This window comes from Anomaloglossus baeobatrachus, chromosome 5, assembly GCF_048569485.1.
Source record: "Anomaloglossus baeobatrachus isolate aAnoBae1 chromosome 5, aAnoBae1.hap1, whole genome shotgun sequence".
Lineage (NCBI taxonomy): Eukaryota > Metazoa > Chordata > Amphibia > Anura > Aromobatidae > Anomaloglossus > Anomaloglossus baeobatrachus.
In genome coordinates, this window is record NC_134357.1 from 339,524,722 (window position 1) to 339,542,164 (window position 17,443).

The following is a 17,443-nucleotide window of genomic DNA, read 5'->3' on the forward strand; positions in this document are numbered from 1 at the left end:
CACGGAGGGGAAAAACAACATCCAAGCTGCTCCCTGTCATCGCTCCCGGGATCCTCGTCCAGAGCAGCGGTGGTGTCACTAATCTCACCACAACCGTGGGTGGCGTCACGGACAATAAATCCCCAAAACCATCCCCCTTTTCACTCACGGGCAAGGAGCACTGCTCGAGTCCCCGGGATCCGGCCCACCGCTCGAGCCACCACCGAGCAGCAGCAGCCGGACCCGAGCAGTGGGTGAGCGCAGCGTCCCCTCCCCGCCCACGACAATAATGCATGTGGAACCTCACAGGTTCCCTTTAATTGTGCTCTTCTCGTTGAAACACAGTTGTCAGCACAATTAATTCGTTTTATCCATTCACCGGTTTTGTATGCTCTTATTCACGTTTTCATGCACATAGCATTTTTCCAACATGAAGCGTGTTCTAATTAATCTGTGTCGATACCGTTTTAAACCCATCATAGTCAATTGTATTTGTCGGTTTTTGCTTAGTTCACTTGCATATTTGTTCCTATTTTTATCATCTTCCTTGAATCCGCATTGTTACAAAAACAGCAAAGCAACATTTAATTTTTAATCTTTAAAAATAGAAGTAAAATGAATAGAGATTTAAAGAAATGCAATTCATTCAGAATAAATAAGTAATAAATTATAATCCAGATTGTGCATAAATCCTTATTATGTCCATATTGTGGATCCATATCACCAACACGCTCATGTGCACAGTCATTATAGCACCTATGAACATGAACCCATCCCTTCTGTACACTTGTAGTGACAGTGTTAAACAATTGGTGCAGAAAAGAAAGCCATGGAACCCATAGGGTGGAGGGGCGACATGACTAGAGGGAAGGGAAGGAGTGATGGGGTTAATGGAAACAGGAATGGTTTGTTTATAAGGCAGAGTAAAGGGATTGGTGGGTAGGAGGAGTTCCCTGGAGGAAGAGGTGGGACAGTTGAGGGGTGTAAGTAAAGGACTTTGACTTACCCCCTCTCTCTTGACTTCCGGATATGGAACGATCTGACTGGAGAGGTTCCTATAAGGTGTCAGGACGTCACCTTCTATTTCTCCATGGAGGAGTGGGAGTATTTAGAAGGACACAAAGATCTGTACAAGGACGTCATGATGGAGGTTCCCCAGCCCCTCACATCACCAGACTTCCGGATATGGAACGATCCGGACGTGCGACAGGATGGCTGCTACCCGGGAGCAGCGGATTCATCATGGCAGTGCACGGGCCCCTGGCAGCGCGGTCCCACGTCTTGGCTGCTGGGGGTTAACCCGTTGGCACTTTCCCCTCGCTCCCCTGTCAGCTGCGGGCGGCGTCCCCCCTCCCTCATATCTCAGGTACTTGCCGTGTGCGGGGGGAGCGAGGAGGAGATGCGAGAGCCCCTTCGGGGACCCTCCGCGGTAGGACGTGGGCAGGGCAGTACTCAGCTGCTGCTCCGGCCGCGGGAGGAATCTCCGTCCGGGCCGCGGCAGCCGGGAGGGGGGCGTGGCTTGGCTGCGGCCTACTTCCGGTCCGAGCCGCGGCCTGGATTGCTGGATGCGGCGGCTCCCGGACGGGGAGAGCGCCCGGCGGTGACAGAGGCCAGCTTTACCCCTCGCGGAAGGCGGGGGGGGGGGCCGCGGAGCTGCAGCCAGTGGTGGGTCCGGCACCAGGGCAGGCGGGCCTGGGGCGACGGGTGCCCAGGAAGCGTCGGTGAGTGGGGGTGACGGCAGGGGCCCTGCAGTTCCTGCTTGGTCACCCAGATCAGGTTGCAGCTCCCGGCCGCGGCGGTCTCCCCCAGGAGGGGGAGGGCCCAGCGGACAGAGGCTTTCATGGGGCCCAGGAGGGCTGGATGCGGCGGCTCCTGGCCAGGAGAGCGCCCGGCGAGGACGGAGGCCAGCGTTACCCCCCCCCCCCCCGCGGGTGGAGGGGGGGGGGGGCGGGGGGCTGCAGCCAGCAAGGGGTCCGGCACCAGGGCAGGCGAGCATGGTGCGACGGATGCCCGGGAGGCGTCGGTACGTGGGGGTGACGGCGGGGGCCCTGCGGTCCCCGCCTGGTCACCCAGAGCAGGCGTGCAGCTCCCGGCAGCGGCGGTCTCCCCCAAGGGGGGGAGGGCCCGGCGGACGGATGCCTTCTGGGCCCAGGAGGGCAGGAGGCTGGCGGCTCTGGATGGGAGTCTGCTGGCTGCGGGTCGGGCCACAGGTACCCCCTGTCCTTGCAGGTAGCAAGGGGGGGTCAGGCCAGAAGATAAGGCCCGCGGTGGCAGCCCGTAGGACGGGACGGTTTCCGGGGTTGTCGCCGCGGGACAGAAGATGGAGCTTGGAGGATGGTGCCCACGCGGCGTACCAGGAGGACGGCCGTGGTGGTGGCAGCGCTTCGGCGGCGTCTGCATTACATGAGCCAGAGGCGGTCGGCTCCAGCGAGGAGGAGGAAGCAGCGACGGATGAATCAGACGTCCGGATGGCGTGATTTTTATTCCAGGATATGCCGGGTCGCGGTCGGGTGAGACGGCCGTGGATTTGGCAGGGCTGGGGGGGGGGGCGGCTGCGGACACGGCAGCGCCGAGTGGGTTGGTGTTTTGACCAGGTATGGGGTTTACTGAAGTGGTGTATACGGTTGTGGAGAGTGCGCATGCACCGCAGGCGGCATGGACGGGATCGGTGGTTAGTAGGCGCAGGTGCGGCAGGCAGAGTGAGGGCGCATGAGGCGGCAGGGGAGCATTTTCGGGCAGAGGCGGCAAGGGCTGTGACAGAGTGAGTGGTGAGGAACGAAGAGGGGGATGAGGTGGTGCGTCTGGCTGACAGTGGCCAAGTGTGAGAGGTATGGGTGCTTCAAAGGCCCGCTGGGGGGGCTCACTTGCTGGAGGATGTGAGGGATAAGATTTGAATGGGGAACGTGTAGCAATAGTTTCGCTGCTCCCCCGGGAACAGTTTCACCTGGATTAGGTTAAGCCAAGTGATTCCAGGAAGGATAAGTAGAGGGAGGGGAGCGCCGGTGGAGGCTCACCCTCGTACATTTGCAACGTGGCCGCGGGCATTTGCGTTTTTTGGCAAGGGTATCGGGGGAAGGAATTGGGTAATTGGTTCGGCATGGTTCGGTTATATGGATCCATTTGGGGTGGCTTGTTAGGTCATATGGCGGTTTAGTCTGGCTTCAGTACGCCGAGTAATTTCAGCAAGGGAAGGTGTTGCGTGCCAGTATGCGGTAGGATCATACGGGCACATCCTTATGGCTGCAGTGGATGGCGGCTCCTAGTCAGCCCCCCCCCCCCCCTTTTGGGGGGTAGTTGGCTGTTCGGGGCTTGGAACCCCGGCGACACGGACGATGAGGGTTTTTTGGGGGGAATAGAAGGATGGGTGGTGCAGATTTGGCGCGGACGGTTGTCTTAAGCATAAGTGTTGGGTTGTGGTAAGGAACATAGTAATTCTGCGTCATTCTATTTATATTGGTGGATCTTTGCCTCCTTATTGGAAGTTTGCGCTGGGCTAGGGGACACCTGGTGGTTGTCAGTGGAAAGAGGGGTCAGGAAGTGGTGTTGGGCAGGATGGGTGGGCCATTCGGGGCACTCCTTGTCACGATTGGGTTTCTCTGTTGGGGGGTAGTGCCGGAAATGAGCCGTATATAGATGTATATATTTCGGCTTGTTCAAAACGTATCTTATCTGGAGGAGTCATCGGTGTATGCCTGCTTGGCTCCAGAATTGTCGGCGGTTTATTATGTGTCGTTTGACAGAGGGTGGGATTTGGTAAAGGCGGTGAGCCGGGGAGCATTGATGGCAAAGGCGAATTTGGAGGCGGCATTTAGGTTGTTACTGGTCCACCCTGCTAGCTAGCAGTTCTGGTGCTGCGGTGGGGAGGGGAGTTATTATTATGTTGATCGGTGGGTGCTAATGGGTTGTTGTCCCATTTTATGTTCCTTTGGAGGCGGTTATTTCTTGGTGGAGTGGTTTGTGCGTGGTGTGTCCCAGCTTACACCTCTTATTCATTGTAGGTTGATTCTCTTTACATCGGGTTGGCGGGTTGATGATTCGTTGAGGTTGATTGTTTTATTACAGATGGTGGTGGATACTCTTTTGGGCCTGTTGGCGCAGGCGAAGACTGAGGGTCCAACGCCAGTGATACGGTTTGTGGGGATAAAGTTTGATGTTATGGTCAGAGGGGTAGGATTCGTGGGTAATGGTGTGGTCCTATGGGCTGCGATAGAGGCAGTTAGGTCAGCTAAGACGGTGCGGTTTCAGGTGGTGCAGTCTTTGCAGGGGCGGTCGAACCACGGGTGCAGAGTTACGCCGCTGGGGTGCGTGTCTGCTGGACGGCTGGCGATGGCTGCGCCAAGGGTGCAGCCATCGGATCCTTTGTGTGTGGTCACGAGGGAGATCAATGATGATCTGATGGTGTAGGAGGTTTTTTCTTACGGCGATTTAGTGGCCGCGGATTGTGGCTGGGTAAGGTGCTACCTGATGGAACGTAGCTGCGGTACTCGGAGGCAGCGGGTCCAGTTGTTTTCTGGTTGGGCATTGTGGGGTAGCGCTTCCAATCGGTGGTAGTGGTCGGGTGGTGGAGGTTGGCAGTTTTTTCCAAGAGGAAGGTGTGCTGTCATTCTGGCTATCAGTTGGTGGAGAATTCGATTAATAGTTGGTTTGCTAATCCTGGGGCCAAGGGTGGCGTACTTGCGACAGTTGGTTTCTCAATTGGATGTGTTTTAAAAAAAAAAAAAAAAAAATGTTATGCGTGGCGCAACCAGTACTGGGGTTCGCCAAGGGAATAGCAGCTGCTGTGTTTCCTTCCAGTTCTGCAGGTCTCGGGAGTTGAGGCCGGGTAGCAGACGAGGTGGGCACGGTGTGTCCGGAGGGCTTGTGGAGTCTGGTGTGGCGGTGTTGGGGAGCGGCTCGGTGCCCAGTGACTGAGGTTATTTGGGGCTGATATTCAGAAGTATGGGTGGCGCGGATAACGTTTGGGACAATGTGTGAGGAAGGCCCGGTGGAGTATTTGATGGTGACGTTGGCAGTGGTGAGTAACGGTTTTCAGGCTGCTAGGCCGGCGTCCGCAGTGGAGCAGAGGGTGGCGGCTGTGGCTGTCTTGTTAAGGATTAGATGTGGAGAGATGTTTTCGCAGGATCTTAGGGCGCGGCAGGCCTTGAAGGGTTTGGTCGTAAGGGTGTGAGGGAGCGGGATACAAGGGTCCGTCTCCGTTGTTTTGTGGCAGCGTTTGGTGAGTGGTTTGTGGCGGCTATGTTCATCTGAGCACGAGCGGGTTTTTGTTTCCCTTGTCCAAAACGGTTTGTTAGCCTTTTGGGGGGCTTTGAGATTGTGGGGTTGGTCAGCCCATCTACGGTCAAGAGCGGAGGTTGGATGTTGGAGGATGTGTCCGAGGTGGTGCAGTGGGTTGAGCGCCGGCTTTGTCGCTCACCGAATTAGATTAGGCGGGTGGTGAAGGTTGGTGTTGTTATACGCGGTCCCGGGTGCGGAATTATGTTGTGAGGGCGCCCAGGCTCATTATTGTGTCGCGTTTGTTAAGGTACCATTTTGAGGCAGTGCTGCAGACTTGATTGCAGGTGGCGGGGGTGGGCGCCCGGAATACTATGGGTCGTATTCCTTCTGGATTGGGCTGCCACGGAGGCCCCTCGGTGGGCTCAGAAAAGGGGTTGTGAGAAGTATTGGGAGGTGGGAGTCCTCTTGTTTCGGTGTTACGTTTGGCCTCAGTTGTTATCGGGTTAAGGCAATGGGGGCATTTGAGTCTTTTGGGAGTGGAATGGGTTGGCGTAACAGGTTGGTGTTATCTGTGGGTTTATAACCCCTGGGGTTTTGTGGTGAGGGTGTGCCTCATTTGGATATTTGGGCATTCGTTGGTTCTCGGGGCCTCGACGGTCTGAGGCTCGCCTGAATGTTGCCAGTTGGGTCTGGACGGGTCGATGGTACTGGTCCAGTAAATTGGAGGCAGCGATTTGGTATCTCGAGGTTATTTATGAATGTTTTAAAAAAAAAAAAAAAAAAATTGTTGGTTGTTGCATTGTGTAAGACATACCTGAGCTTAATCGTGGGGTAGTTTTGATAGTGTGACCAGGTTGGAATGGCGTGTGGCTCGTGCGATAGGCAGTATCAATCGAGCCTTATTGGGGGGGCGGCGCCAAAAGTTGGTGGCGCTGAACTGGTGGTTTTGGGGGTGCATCTTCACGTGCTTGGTGCTGTTTTGTGGACGCTGGGATTGCGTGGAGGTGTGGTACAAGCTTTTGGTGTGTGGCGGGTCCAGGCCACGTAAGGAGTCACGTGCCCTGTCCTGTGGCGGGGGGTAGGTCTGGTCCAGAGGCGGTTGAAGGCAATGGTAACTGGACAGAGAGACACCATCTTGGTATGGTGGCTCCAGGTTCCGGGATGTTGCAGGCACGGGGTTCTGCAAAGTTGGGGGGTTAATCCGTAGGTGATTAATACCTCATCTCTGGGTCGGTGTGTTGCGGCCAGGGATACTGGGGTGAGAAGTGGTTCCTGGACTGGGCCTACTCAGGGTTGTATATTTACTGTATTGGTTACTGTGTTACCTATTGTTATTTGTTGGGGTCGCCCGTTGGACGGCGCCCCCTTGTGTTAGTATGTAAATAATAGGTAATAAAGGCTGCTGTGGCCAATTTTAAACCAAGTCACATGCAGTTCGTGTATTATTTACAGATGGTATTGGTGGGTAACACACATACAGCACGACTGGAGAATCCTTCCTCAATGGTCAAGAAAGCCATGGAACCCATAGGGTGGAGGGGCGACATGACTAGAGGGAAGGGAAGGAGTGATGGGGTTAATGGAAACAGGAATGGTTTGTTTATAAGGCAGAGTAAAGGGATTGGTGGGTAGGAGGAGTTCCCTGGAGGAAGAGGTGGGACAGTTGAGGGGTGTAAGTAAAGGACTTTGACTTACCCCCTCTCTCTTGACTTCCGGATATGGAACGATCCCCGCCCACCCTCCCTTGTGTTTAATACCGAGGGGAATTTGGTCTGGGTTGTTTCTTTGTCACAGCAGCGGGGGGTAGGTCTGGTCCAGAGGCGGTTGAAGGCAATGGTAACTGGACAGAGAGACACCATCTTGGTATGGTGGCTCCAGGTTCCGGGATGTTGCAGGCACGGGGTTCTGCAAAGTTGGGGGGTTAATCCGTAGGTGATTAATACCTCATCTCTGGGTCGGTGTGTTGCGGCCAGGGATACTGGGGTGAGAAGTGGTTCCTGGACTGGGCCTACTCAGGGTTGTATATTTACTGTATTGGTTACTGTGTTACCTATTGTTATTTGTTGGGGTCGCCCGTTGGACGGCGCCCCCTTGTGTTAGTATGTAAATAATAGGTAATAAAGGCTGCTGTGGCCAATTTTAAACCAAGTCACATGCAGTTCGTGTATTATTTACAGATGGTATTGGTGGGTAACACACATACAGCACGACTGGAGAATCCTTCCTCAATGGTCATGGTAGAAAATGTTCATTGACTTGGCTCTTCTTCCCCACCTGCTGCTGACCCGATTCCTCCCTCTTTTTACTTGGCACTGTGTGGAGCAAACATCCAGACATCTAGTTTTCTGGGCTTATCCACAGAAGTAGTGCCAATGACAGCTCTCTGGGCTGCAGGTGAGCCAAGAATAACAGTACACGGCTGAGTGAGAACCATGCCAGGTAGTAAGAACATGATATACTGCATTGTATGCCCAGTAGCACAGACATGTATTATGATTAGACCCTATTCACATATGTAGTAGCCCAGGATGCAGTAATGCACTTCAGTACCTAAAACTCTTTTAATACTACCCTGCATATAAAATATTTCAGATGATTTTTTTTTTACATTTATTTTTCCCACCATTTAGACCTTGGCAGTATTTTTGTTTTTTTGGTCAGTGTGCTGCTCGTGCGCAGAACAAATTATGGCTTTAATGGTCAAAGTTCTTTGAACAAAAATTGCTAAATATATTAGATTACTAATGTAGACACAAGCAAAGTAAAATATACTTTTAATACTAAAAATGCAGTTTTTGAGTAAAAAATTGCAATGAAGTTCTGGCCACTAGGTGTCTTACCTTCTGCGCACCTTGCTGTTCACTGCCTGTTTCAAGGGTGATCTGTCTATGGTTACAGATAAACTGAATGGATTACAGGAAGGAGCCAGAAGCTGCTCCTGGCTCTTACACAGATACAGGACCTCCTGCTGTACACAGCTTCAGCACAAAGTACACTAGGTAAGCTGCTGGACCTTTATCATGCCTACACATACTTTAGCTTGCTTCATTTAATAACAAATACCTATGCAATTTTAACCCTTCCTCTTTTCTCCTCAGTTTGATACAAAGTTCTTTTTTTCTCTCCTCACCTTTATTTAACTTGCTTCACAGTCTTGAAGCAAATTGTAAGTGCAAATCTGCCTTCTCTCCTCTACATTTGTGTTTTGTGCAAACTGGCAAAGCTGTGAAACAGCCACTGTAATTCAGCTTTCCGTCTGCATTGTGTTATGGTTATCATATCAGCCATTGGGAACTCATCTGTTGCTGCTGCAGAGCTGTGGGAAAGCTGGGTAAGGCTTCCTTCACATATCCGTGTCTCTAGTACATGTGATGTCCATTTTCACCCATACTGGAGACATGGACACACGTAGACTCATAAAAATTAATGGATTTACGCACATGTCCGTGTTTTCACAAGGACCCTGTGTCCGTGTGGAGTATAGGTGTGTCCATGTGTTCCACACGTCAACATGCCCATTTTTCTACGGCAGCATGGGTGTTATAGGTGTTACACGGAGTGCACACTGATGTGATCCATGTGACATCAGTGTGACACATTCCAGAGAAAACACGTGTCACATAAAAATAAAGAATTTTTATTCTTTCCAGTCTCTGGTAACTGATGTCTCTACCTCTGCTGTTTCTTCTGGGCCCGCTCATTGCATATTCACTGCACGCACTGCGGACCTGGAAGTAACAGCAGCGCTGCAGACAGCAGCGACAGAGAAAGCAGAGCCGGAGACAGGTAAGTATACCAGCTCATGCTGTCTGTGTGTTACCTGAATGTCACACGGAAAGCACAGGGACCGCACACAGAACACACACACACACACACACACACACACATATACACACCTACACCAAAGACAATGAAACACATGTGTTTTACGCCGATGTGTAAAAGCGGCTTTATAGAGATTTTTTTTATAGCTAGCATGGCAGTGTACGGTCTGGCTGTGTGTTTTATTGTAACTTTACATGTTGTATATAACACTGTGATAAGTTATATAGATTATTTAAACAAAAATCCTAACTTACAGTGCCTACAAGTAGTATTCAACCCCCTGCAGATTTAGCAGGTTTGATAAGATGCAAATAAGTTAGAGCCTGCAAACTTCAAACAAGAGCAGGATTTATTAACAGATGCATAAAACTTACAAATCAGCAAGTTATGTTGCTCAGTTAAATTTTAATAAATTTTCAACATAAAAGTGTGGGTCAATTATTATTCAACCAGTAGATTTAATATTTTGAAGAATAACGCTTGTTTGCAATTACAGCTAATAATCGTCTTTTATAAGACCTGATCAGGCCGGCACAGGTCTCTGGAGTTATCTTGGCCCACTCCTCCATGCAGATCTTCTCAAAGTTATCTAGGTTCTTTGGGTGTCTCATGTGGACTTTAATCTTGAGCTCCTTCCACAAGTTTTCAATTGGGTTAAGCTGGTGTCACACTAAGCGACAGCGACAACGACGTCGCTGTTACGTCACCATTTTCGGTGACGTAACAGCGACCTTGTAAGTCGCTGTTATGATCGCTGCTTAGCTGTCAAACACAGCGACGCAGCAGCGATCATAACGTCGCTGTGCTACATGTGCAGAGAGCAGGGAGCCGCGCTTAGCGCTGGCTCCTTGCTCTCCTGCAGCACACATCGGGTTAATTAACCCGATGTGTGCTGCAGCTACATGTCGCAGTTCAGAGAGCAGGGAGCCGCGCGCACTGCTTAGCGCTGGCTCCTTGCTCTCCTTGCTACAGTATACATCGGGTTAATTACCCGATGCGTACTGCAGCCACATGTCACAGTGCAGGAGCCGGCACTGGCAGCAAGAGCGGAGGCTGGTAACCAGCGTAAACATCGGGTAACCAGGGAAAGGTCTTCCCTTGGTTACCCGATGTTTACGCTGGTTACAGCTTACCGCAGCTGCCAGACGCCGGCTCCTGCTCGCTTCATTTCGTCGCTCTCTCGCTGTCACACACAGCGATGTGTGTGTCACAGCGGGAGAGTGACGACCAAAAAATGAAGCTGGACATTCAGCAACGACCGGCGACCTCACAGCAGGGGCCAGGTCGTTGCTGAATGTCACACACAGCGACAGCGACGGGACGTCGCTGCAACGTCACAGAAAATGGTGACGTAGCAGCGACGTCGTTGTCGTTGTCGCTGTGTGTGACACCAGCTTTAAGGTCAGGAGACTGACTAGGCCACTGCAAGACCTTGATTTTTTCCCTCTTGAACCAGGCCTTGGTTTTCTTGGCTGTGTGCTTTAGGTCATTGTTTTGTTGGAAGATGAAATGACGACCCATCTTAAGATCCTTGATGGAGGAGCGGAGGTTCTTGGCCAAAATCTCCAGGTAGGCCGTGCTATCCATCTTCCCATGGATGCGGACCAGATGGCCAGGCCCCTTGGCTGAGAAACAGCCCCACAGCATTGTGCTGCCACCACCATGCTTGACTGTAGGGATGGTATTCTTGGGGTCGTATGCAGTGCCATCCAGTCTCCAAACGTCACGTGTGTGGTTGGCACCAAAGATCTCGATCTTGGTCTCATCAGACCAGAGAACCTTGAACCAGTCTGTCTCAGAGTGAAGAAGTTTTGTCAGCTCACCCCTCTTCACTCCTGGACTCTGCACCGATTCAAGGAACGCCCAGGCCCGGGCGGGAATGAATGTAGCAAGAATCAAGTATCCAGCATCATGGAGAATTGGAAAAGTAAAACTGACATTTATTTGTATAAATATAAAAACATACAGACTGTTCAGTGGGCACAGAGGCACAAGTGCAAAAAGGTGGATTTATCCGACGCGTTTCGACCAAGAGTGACATGACAGTGACAGTGACATGCCATGAATAAGACTCTGGTTGAAACGCGTCGGATAAATCCACCTTTTTGCACTTGTGCCTCTGTGCCCACTGCACAGTCTGTATGTTTTTATATTTATACAAATAAATGTCAGTTTTACTTTTCCAATTCTCCATGATGCTGGATACTTGATTCTTGCTACAGTCTGTCTCAGAGTCCTCCAAGTGATCATGAGTAAACTGTAGATGAGCCTTGACATGACGCTTTGAAAGTAAACGTACCTTACGGGCTCGTCTGGAACGGAGACCATTGCAGTGGAGTACGTTACTTATGGTATTGACTGAAACCAATGTCCCCACTGCCATGAGATCTTCCCGGAGCTCCTTCCTTGTTGTCCTTGGGTTAGCCTTGACTCTTCGGACAAGCCTGGCCTCGGCACGGGTGGAAACTTTCAAAGGCTGTCCAGGCCGTGGAAGGCTAACAGTAGTTCCATAAGCCTTCCACTTCCGGATGATGCTCCCAACAGTGGAGACAGGTAGGCCCAACTCCTTGGAAAGGGTTTTGTACCCCTTGCCAGCCTTGTGACCTTCCACGATCTTGTCTCTGATGGCCTTGGAATGCTCCTTTGTCTTTCCCATGTTGACCAAGTATGAGTGCTGTTCACAAGTTTGGGGAGGGTCTTAATTAGTCAGAAAAGACTGGAAAAAGAGATAATTAATCCAAACATGTGAAGCTCATTGTTCTTTGTGCCTGAAATACTTCTTAATACTTTAGGGGAACCAAACAGAATTCTGGTGGTTTGAGGGGTTGAATAATAAATGACCCTCTGAATAAACTTTTCACAATTTAAAAAAAAAAAAAAGAAATAACATTCTTTTTTGCTGCAGTGCATTTCACACTTCCAGGCTGATCTACAGTCCAAATGTCACAATGCCAAGTTAATTCCGAATGTGTAAACCTGCTAAATCTGCAGGGGGTTGAATACTACTTGTAGGCACTGTATGTACCTTATTTAAAATGCTATTGCCTTTTTCTACAAACATCCCATGCAGTGGTGTAACTAGAGTCCAAAGGGGCCCTGGTGCAAAATTTGAACCTGCTTCCCCTCTCCCCATGTTGGTCAGATATATGTGTCCTTGTAGCCTTCTGAATGCTATAAAGACAATTGTTGCCCACCTTCCCCATTATGTGGAAATGTCCCCTATCCTGGTATCTATATCTATATATATATATATATATATATATATATATATATATATATGTATATATATATACGGTATGTCCCCCATTGTGGTATATATATCCCCCATCCTGGTATATATGTCTCCATCCTGTAGTAATGTCCCTCATCCTAGTATATATGTCCCGAATCTTTGTATATATGATCTCTATTCTGGTATATATGATCCCCATATTGGTATATGTCCCCCAACCTGGGTCCATCCAGGTATATATGTCCTCATCCTGGTATCTATGTGCCCCATCCTGGTATATATGATCCCCATCCTGGTATATGTCCCCCATCCTGGGTCCATCCTAGTATGTATGTCCCCCATGCTTGTATATATGTCCTCCCTCCTCACTAATGTCCTCCATCCTACTACATATTTTCCCCATCCTAGTATATATGTTCTTCTTGATGTTCATCTTGGAATAGCACTAGATTGATTTGTGTTGTATCTGTTTATAGGAACTACCAAGTAGTTTCCCTTTAAATAATATTATAATAAAGGTTACTTTTTAATGCTGGGAATTTTTTCAATATAAAAAGGCCTTCTTATATCTCTACATTTAAATATTCAAGAGTGAAAGTTTGATATCACCAAAATTGTATCAACTTGAAGAATCATGTTTCCAGTAATTTTTACTACAGAATGAATATAAAAGTAAAACGTCAAAAACTATTCCAGAATTGCATTTCTCTCACTATTTCAGTCCACTTGGATTTGTTTCCCATTTTCAGTCAATAGTAAAATGAGCATTATGATTCAAAACTATTAGGCTATGTGCCCATAGGACTCTGTAACTGCGGATTTTGCCGCAGAAAACCTGTGGATTTATCTGGATTTTCTAGATAAATCCGCAGGTTTTAGCAAGTACAGACACTCCCCATGTTGTTCTATGGGACATGGGGAGTGTCTGTGTCCATGCTGCGGTATGTCCGGCTGCGGAATATGCTGTGGATCTCCCGCAGCCGCACGTAACTGCATGTCAATTAGGCTATGTGCCCACGGGACTATGTACCTGCGGATATATCCCGCAGCAGCTCCCCGGAATGTGCAGCTATCCATAGCTGCGGGATTCCAGCGAAATATCTGCGTAAAACCTGCAGACATTCGTGCGACTTACCTGCGGAAGTCCCGGCCTCTATCTCCATAGTGGAGGGCCGGAAATTCTTCATGTATTTCCGCAGGAATAATTGACATGCAGTTACGTGAGGCGGTGGGACATCCGCAGCATATTCTGCAGCCGCACATACCGCAGCATGGACACAGCACTCCCCATGTCCCATAGGATAACATGGGGAGTGTCTGTACTTGCTAAAACCTGTGTATTTATCTAGAAAATGCAGATAAATCCGTAGTTACAGAGTCTCGTGGGCACATAGCCTTATTCCTGCGGAAATCCCGGCCCTCCACTATGGAGATAGAGGCCGGGACTTCCGCAGGTTTACCGCAGCTATTTAGTTGAATCCCGCAGCTATGGATAGCTGTGGATTCCGGGGATCAGCTGCGGGAAACCTGCGGACGTACCTGCGGTTATATCCACAGGTACAAAGTCCAGTGGACACATAGCCTAACTCATGTCGCAAAAAACAAGTCTTCCTGCAGTTTTGTCGATGACCCCCCCAAAAAGTTTAAAACTGTTGGAATAAAGAAATGGGAAAAAACAAATGTAAAAAAAAAGAAAATTGGAAATTGGCTGCATCTTTCAAAGGGGTAGTCCACTATAGCTCAGCTGTGCAGCACAAAATATCGTAGCCAGTATTTTTACCTATAGGACCAACGAAGTTACTATGATCTCTGCAGAGAGAAACCCCTCTAATGTTTAAAATGATTTACCATGGCAAAAAAAAAAATTCAGCAGCTAGTGATACATTGCAAGAGATGCATAAAAACCCCAGATGGTTGAATTTTACTGCAACTGTTGCAAAATCGCTTCTAAACTCCATCTCATATATCATAAAATGTATATTATTGTAGTGTAATGGATTTAATATTTTCAGTGTGAAATCAAAACATCTGTTATAATTTTTCTTTGTATTTACCTGGTCATAAGTACGTGCAAATGGGGCATTTCTCCATCAATGCAACAGCGACATTTTCATTGCAAGAATGGTGTTGTGAAGTCACACGTATCAACCTATTGTGACGCCCTGGCAAACCAGGTACTCACAGATGACTGTACCCCCCACCAAGGGTACAGGAATCGCCTCCTCCTTGGGAATTAACAACACACATCCCACACATGGGAACATCAGCCACAAATTCTAGTCACCCCCCCCCATGGAAGCCAGGACACACCAGTGGGCGGGAGCAGGTGGATGGGAACGCCCACCTAGGGGTCTTGAGGTGACAAGGGGCGGGAACCAGGGAGTTGAAGTTTGAGGTTCAGTTCAGTGGAGTAGAGAGTTGGATTTAGTGAGGAGCTGAAGTGCAGTGTGGTCAGGGTTGGAGCCCTTGGACCATGGGAGGACCGACTAGGTGGCAGACAGCTTTGTAGGGCCACAGGCGACGGAGATCCGGTTGCGGGAGACCGAAAGTGGACCGGGGCAGGGTTGTAGCCCGCTGGTACCGACGACGGGAATCCTGTCCGGAGGCCGTGCACAGGTGGGGTACCTGGACCCTAGGACGAGGCAAGCTTCAAGCCCCTTGTTAATTGACCAGCGGGACAAGGTACCAAGCCTTGTTCCCGAAGAGAGAAGCCCAGATAGGGCAGACCGGCAGCCCAACGCAGGGGACAGGGTGTCCGCCAAGAACCCATTGAAGTCCAACGGGTCAGCGTCTATGGGCAAGGGCTCCCTCTGCGTTCAAAACTGCAGGGGAGCGGATTTCTACCATTCCACGTGGGGTTAATCCATACACCACAAAACACAAGTGCAGGAGGAAGGGCCCCTACACTGCCAACCCATGTGCGGGACCAGCACACCCCTACAGAGGCAACCGGCATCCGGCCTTGGTTTACAATACAGACTTGGTGTGATTTCTTCCTAATTGTGAGAACACCGGTTTCATCCGGTCCAACCTGCCGACAGCACCCCGGCCCTGCTCCTTAAGCGGGCTTTACATGCTACAATATATCTAACGAGATGTTGGCGGGGTCACATCATAAGTGACGCACATCCGGCATCGTTAGTGATATCATAGCGTGTGACAGCTATCTGTCAACACCTTCTCGTTCATCGTTGACACGACGCTCATTTTCTAAAAATCGAACGTCCAGTTGTTCAATGTTCCCGAGGCAGCAGACATCGCTCCGTGTGACACCCCGGGAACGATGAACTGCAGCTTACCTGCGGCCGCCGCCTATGCGGAAGGAAGGAGGTGGGCGGGATGTTTACGTCCCGCTCATCTCCGCCCCTCCGCTTCTATTGGGCGGCCGCTGTGTGACATCGCTGTGATGACGAACGTCCCTCCCCCTTCAGGAAGTGGATGTTCGCCGCCCATAGCGAGGTCGTTTGGAAGGTAAATACGTGTTACATCAAGAAATTGCCCGGGCCGCACAAAAGATGGGGGCGGGTGCGATCGCAAATGCGATCGCATGACTAATTGCAGAATGTAAAGCAGCCTTTACCTGCACCTGGGCCCCGGGACTACACCTTTCCCCTACCCGTGGAGGGGATACCACCTTGCTGCCCCCACATCATCGGTCCCGGACGCCGGTTCCGAGAGGCAGCGACGGTGCCACCATCCCATCACCACAACCCACGGGTGGCGTCACAGACAATCTCCCCTGTAAATACCTCTCTTTTTCACTCTGTGCGAAGATGGGCGGTTGCTCGAGCCCTGGGTCCGGCCACCACTCGAGCCCAGGACACGATTCTGGATCCGAGCGCCACTCGAGCAGCCCCGGTTGCCGCAGCGGATGCGGCACCCGTCCGCAATACTATTACATCGCAAAAGGGTGAAATCTGCAGAAGCCACAGCAGCATAAATCCACATTACTGGTGAATTTACGCTGCGGATATTTTTCTCAGTGTGTGAATGACGTGGCTACATTTTAGGCCCCCTTCACACGTCCGTGAAAAACACGCACGTGTGTTACGGGCCGTTTTTCGGGTCCGTGTCCCGTTTTTGTGTCCGTTTTTATGGTCCGTGTGGCACCTGTGTGAATTGCGTATGCTAGCCGTGTTTGTGTGCAGAACGTCCGTGTGTGCGTGTGGAATTAACGTGTATGTGTACGTGGAATGTCCGTGTGGAATGTCCGTGTGTGTGATGCACAATGTCGTTTATAAATGTCGGCTGACAGCAGACAGAGTTGCGCGATGAGAATGAACTCGGGTGAACTTCACCCGACTTCATCCTCATACCGCGGCTCTATCTGTGTCGAGTACTGATTAGCGGTCACCTGTGAAGGATTCACCGGTGACCGCTAATCCCCCGAGTGACTGAAGTTTCCCCCCCTCTCTCATACTCACCGTTCCTCGATCCCCGGCGCGGCCCTGCACGGCATTCACACTGCTGCGGCGGCTTTTACTATTTACCCGCGGCCACCGCTGGATCCAGTGACAGCGGGTAACCTCAGTGACAGCTCAGCTGATCGCCGGCTGTCTTCATTAGCTGCGTGGAGGTGACCGGAGCGGCGGTGTCTTCTGCAGCTCCTGTCACCTCCATGCAGCAGCGCTGGATGCGACGCTGGACCATCCTGGAGTACGCCGGACATGGAGGGCTTTTTGGGGCTGATTAAAGTGGTGAACCAGGGTATATGTGTGTGTTTTTTATTTCTAATAAAGGATTTTTTCTGGTGTGTGTGTGTTTATTTACTGTAATTTACAGATTAATCATGGAGGGTGTCTCATAGATGCCTGACATGATTAATCTAGGACTTATTGGCAGCTATGGGCTGCCAATAACTCCTTATTACCCCGATTTGCCAAAGCACCAGGGCAAATCGGGAAGAGCCGGGTACAGCCCCAGAACTGTCGCATATAATGTATGCGGCAATTCTGGGCGGCTGCTGACTGATATTGTTAGGGTGGGGGGCTCCCCATAACGTGGAGCTCCCCATCCTGAGAATACCAGCCTTCAGCCGTATGGCTTTATCTGGCTGGCATTAAAATTGGGGGGAACCGCACGCCGTTTTTTTTTAATTATTTATTTATTTATTTTACTGCACAGTATAGACACGCCCACCGGCTGCTGTGATTGGGTGCAGTGTGACACCTGTCACTCAGCGTGGGGGCGTGT